The following is a 5635-nucleotide window of genomic DNA, read 5'->3' as shown; positions in this document are numbered from 1 at the left end:
TGCTGAAGAGCCGGGGAGGGGAGCGGAACAAACCCGGGCTTCTCTGGATCTCTCTCTCTCTCTCTTTCTTTTTTCCTCCCCCCCTCTCTTACTGGAGTCAGGCAGGGCGAAAAGAAATCGAGCCGATAATTTTCTTTTTTCGTTCTGATTTCTTTCTGTCAGGTATATATTGCACCCTAGGTATGGAGGAGGAGGAGGAGGAGGAGTGTGGCAGGATTCAGTGGGGTGTCTTTCCTCAAATCTCGGCTCTTCTGTGCTCCTAAATCCCTTAGATGTGATCTGATCAACAATTGAGCTCCAACTGATGTGTCTGCCCTTAGGTCCTAGGCTGATCTTTCAGATACAATTTGAAGTTGATGTTTTGATTGGCACCCACTTGAGCTGCAAGCACCGCCCCGCGCCCCCCGCCCGCCCCGCCGCCCCCCTCGGCGCAGCACGTGGTGCGCAGCCCAGCCCGGGCCGCTGGGCTCGGAGCTGCGTGTGCGTGTGTGTGTGCGTGTGTCCGCGCAGCTGCTGTGCTCTGCTCCGAGTGTATTTAATGTTTAGCAATGGGCTCCTTTCAGAAAAGCCCCCACTGCTGTATGACAACCTGTCTACACGATTTTACAGCTGTCCAACATTGGGGTTTTGCTGTTTCGCAGCCTTAGTGTGTCCCCTTTTAACAAAAACAACTGTGTTGCTGGTTTTTTTCCACCTTTAACATTGAGTCCCCCTTGTCGTCGTTGGACTCAGGAACAAACGAGAGTGGCAGTGAGAGGAAAAGGGGGCTCTGCAGCCATGCGGCTTGTAACAATTTACCACTACAAAAAAAAAAAAAAAAAAAGGCAGATAAATAAATAAATAAATGCGATTTCTCTACAGCAACCCACAAACGCCACTCATACACGAACACATATGCGCAACTTTGCTGAAAGTCAAAAGGCTCCTAACAGTACTTCCCAGAAGAATCTTTAGTTAAAAAAAAAAAAAAAAAAAAGAAAGAAAAAGAAAAAGAAAAAGAAAGAAAAAAGAAAAAGAAAAATGGAGGGAAAAAAAAAAAAAAAAGACCCGCAGCGATGCGATCCTCCCCGCCGCCCTTTCTCCTCCTCATGCCCTGCCGACGGATTGACACTCAGGGACAATTATCATAGGCATTGCGACAGTTCTCGGAATACTGGAAATAAATAATCCCGCAAATCAACAACCTCGACATGTATGCCGAGGGGCACAGAAGACCCCCAGCCCTCGCCCCCGAGCGGGGGTGGGGGTAGGGGGAAACAGAGTGTCTTGTAGGTTGTCAAAACTTCCATCCTCCCGTTTCAGTTGGGACCGAAGGAAACACATCGGGGGGGAAAAAAGGGGAGAGGGACGGGGGAGCCGGGAACGCACACACGAAAGGACCAAAACGAGCTCTTGCCATTATGATCATTAACAACAATGATTAAAGGAAGGGATTTTTTCCTCTCCTCTTCTTCTTTTCCCCTTGGAGAGGGGTGGAAGGTGCAACGGGAGACAAAGGACTCCTCTGCGAGGATCTGGCCGCCTTAAGGGAGACGGGTTGTCACAGCTGTGCCCTGCCTGCAGTGTCGTCCAGTTCCCCGACGTGGCTGGGCTCTCCCGAACCGCCCTGGGACCGAGAGAGCCTCTCATTGCCCCGCCGGCACCGCAAACTTTCCGTTTCCGACTGCTGCCGGGGCCCTCCCAGCTCCCCCGCTGTGGAAAACGAGGAGCGCGGGGGCGGCGGGCCGAGGGCTGGGCGTTTCTTGCCCCGACCTTCCCAGCCCTGGTGGGACTGCCGGGGTCCGCTCTGCCCCACGAGTCCAGCGCGCAGCCCGCGCAGGGGCTGCGCTCCCGCTCCGCGGCTGCGGGGAGAGTCCTCAGGGCCGGACCGGGCGCTGCCGCCTCTTGGGCCGGCCCCGGCGGAGCGGCCCCGCGGAGGGGCGCGGAGTGGCCGTCCCCGGCCGAGCCCTCGCCGCCGCGGTCGCCGCAGCCCGGGAGCTCCCTCTTTGTGCTGAAGGGGCGGCCGAGCTCTTCCTTAAGGGACGGCCCGGCGCGGAGGGGCCGCAGACGCAAAGGCCCGCGGCTTTTCGGGATGCAAGTGTTTGGCAGGGGAGAGGGGGAAGGGAAGAAGGAGGAGTGGGAAGAAGACGGGTGTCTCTCTCCTTTTCCCAAGCCCAGAGCGAGAGCCAGCCCTAAGGTTCGGGCCGCTCCGCGGGGCTTCTCGCCCCCTCTCCCAGCTTGCAGCAATGGGCTGAGTGCGGCAGCCCGGATCCCGCCGGGAGCTGGCCGCGCGGGAGCGGAGGGAGATGCCTTCCCTCCTGCCAACGCCCCCGCGGGGTGTCTCCATCCCCGGCCAGCCCTTTCCTCCCCGTGCTCCAGGGAACCGCTCCGTCTCACGGTGTTGATTAAACTTCCTTCCCCATCAGTTGGAAATAGCGAACTTTCCCCTTCCTATGTCTAATGGGGAGAGGAGTACCTCCCCCGCACCACTCCAAAATCTCACCCTCAAAGCAGGAGAGAGATCCTCAGACAAGAATGCACGGCCGTAACAGAGCTGAGAGGGACTTGAAATTTGCAGCCTTATTTTGCGAATGGAAGTGTCACATTACAAAGGCTTCAGGTAAATAAAGGTGGGATAAGGCACCGACGCTGCCGAAATCTTCTTAGCTCTTTAGATCTGTGTGGAATGTGTATCCAGAAAAGGTTTCCACTTGGAGGCTTAAGAAATGTGAGTCATCCCCTCCCCCACGCGCTCTCATCCTTCTCAGATCGGTTCAGGGGAGAAAAAAAAAAAGAGGGGGGGAAAGAAAAAGGAAAAAAAAACCTCTCCTTTTCTTTTCTATCAGCCTAGCATCTTTTTGGGGTGAATTTTGCTACTCTTCACCCTGAGTAGAAATAGAGCAAATAAGTGCAAAGTGCAGGTTACCTGTAACTGTGATTTCGGAGAGAAAAAAGAAGGGAAACAAGAAAAAAAAACACCAACAAACCTAAATTGGAAGGAAAAGAAACTAGGAAGAAAAAAACCGCCGAGGAGGGGGAAAAGTTGTAAGACTGGTGGGAAAGCTTTGTTCCTCCTCTGCAAAGTTCCTTGTGCAAGGATGAGCAGGGTCCTGTGAACGCCATTTATTATGCACAATTCTGACGAGAAAATGCCAATCCCCACGCGATTCCCGCTCCTGCACTGGACATTGCCCTTTTCTTTTTTTTTTTTTTTTTCCCTGACGGTTTATTAAGTCACTTTAGTAAGCAACCTTTCAAAGCCTTTTTTAATTTTTTCCCCCTTGTGCAAGTAAGCTGGGACCAGAGCTGCTACACTAAGCTACTTAGCTTGAAAATCAGTTTAGTGAAGGTCTGGGAGATTCTGGGTTTATTTCCTCCCATACAAGACCTATAGCAGGAGCTTAATAACAAAAGTGCGAAAAGAACGAAACTGTACGGAAAATTACAAACATCAGCAGCAGCTGCCAGAAGCGCTAGGAAAATCTTTCTGTAAACCCAGGACCTAAACAGTCCAAAAGGTTGGTGTGATCAACCCCTCCTACTCATAAATTAGCTTCAAATTGTTAATAGATGGAATAAAACACTGTTAAAAAAAAAAAAAAGTTGTTTTAATCATAATTCGGAAAAAATCTCTTCCTCTTACTTTTTAAAATTTTTTTCCCCTGAGAACTGTGTTGTAGTTGCTGGAACGCCTCCTTAACTTTCTGCAAGACCTAACAAAAAGGAGTACGGTGCCAAGTCATTAGCCGAACAGCGTTTTAAAAGACGATAAACAGTCACGTAGTAAAAAAGGATTTGGGCTGAGAGTGAAAAGCAGTCACCTTCCCGTCGGAGAGCGGCTGCACATCAGAAATCAGGCGGGAGAGAAATACGTAACAGCGCTGGGCATAATGTGATTATACCTAAGGTAATCGCTTAAAATAAATTGTATACTGTTTAAAGTAAATCGACCTAAATGGCCACGCTCATCTAATTCAAAGATCATTGGGCAGATAAACTTCTTAAAGAGCCTTTCTTGAGAAGGAGTTTGCTAAGACAGTGTGATCCTTCCAGTTTCTTAAGGCGATGCATCCAGTGCCAAGAGATTTTCTCTTTATTATTAACAAATCAGTTTAGATAGGGGTCCGATAAGAAATGCAAATCCAGACATAGGGGTCGCTGCTTGGCCGAATTTTAACTGAAGGCTGGTTCTGCGGGAATTGACTACAGGGTACGTTTGCGAAGAGGCTGTGTGAAGCTTTTGCACTGACTCTACTGAAAAATGAAGTCAGTGATTTTGATCTGCTCCAGATGTCCTAAGAGTGGATATTGCAGTGCTGGGAATCCGCACCAAATATCTGAGGGCAGTGATGGTAATCAGCGCAACCCATCAGCCAGGGGGGACTGGCAATTGTGATAACCTGCTGCAAATGCGCAGGGCTGGAGATGGCAGTGATAAACCGCTGAAAATATCTTCAAATGGAGATGACAGAGATGTTGAAAGGAGACACCTAGCTATGGGGAGAATAGGATACTAAGCAGAGCACAATCTGAGAGTGGAGTTCAGATATTTACTAGTCTACGGTTCGCCCGTGTAATTTCCACAGTGATACACGCCTTTGGGCGCCGTCTCTGCGGACAGATACACGAGCGTATGGCCCCGTTGGTAAAACTCGGGGCTTATGCGGCGTTGATAATCAGATCTACCAAAAGAAAGGGAGGTTTAGTCTCTAAAGCGCCTTGTTTGTGGCTTGAGGAGAAAAGTTTTCTTTTAATTCTGTAACTGCTTTGTAACATCCTGGTAACGATTTCTTTTGCAAATCCTCTTTTCATTTTCAGCTCTCACCGGTAATAGACGAAGAAGTTTAAGACGATCTCTTCAGTTAATAGTCTGTTTCAATTTTCTTTCCTGTGGAAAGAACGTGCGGGGGGGAAAGGAGGTGTGCAAAAAAAATTATCCGTATGTTGCTAATTTTCTGACTGTTCTCAGCAGGTAGTTTCACCGTCTTTTTTTTGTTGTTTTTTTGGTTTTTTGGGTTTTTGTTTGCTAGCTGTCTTTTTTTAAATGTTTAAATTTAAAATAACTCTCCCACGTTAAGTATCAATCCTATATATTTTAATGATACATCTGTGCAGGAGAGAATCCATTAATTTAATATATCTCGCCCAGATTCTAATTATGCACTGACTGCCGACTATTTGGATCAGTTGACTGAGTTTTCATAAAGTGTATTACATCTGATTTAGCGTGAAACCGTGCTTCATTTGAGGACGTTTACTTTTTTGGGGATGCCGGCAGTGCAGGGGCGGCTCGGCAGGACCTTGGCAGGGGGCTTCTCTCTCTGGTCGCCTGCTGCCAGGCCCTGTCGCTGCCGTGTGACCATCCTGAGCGCTTCTCATCAGGGCTGATTTATGAGCCTTGTTAAACACCCATTATTACTTTGCACCTTTTTTCCAGCAGGGTCTGGGAAACAACCCCACTTTGTGACAACAGGGCATGTGTCAAACAATTATAGGCGGAGAGGTGATGTAGCTCTGGAGGGCCAGACTCCCCTCTCCTCCCCTTCACGCCCAACCAGAGGAACATTTCTGGAAGGAAGGAAGGAAGGAAGGGAGGAAGGGAGGAAGGGAGGAAGGGAGGAAGGGAGGAAGGGAGGAAGGGAGGAAGGGAGGAAGG

Source organism: Corvus kubaryi, unplaced genomic scaffold, assembly GCF_017639235.1.
Source record: "Corvus kubaryi isolate FWS band 111438036 unplaced genomic scaffold, C.kubaryi_AGA036_p1.0 68, whole genome shotgun sequence".
In the NCBI taxonomy this organism is placed as follows: Eukaryota; Metazoa; Chordata; class Aves; order Passeriformes; family Corvidae; genus Corvus; species Corvus kubaryi.
Note: the sequence above shows the minus strand (reverse complement) of the source record.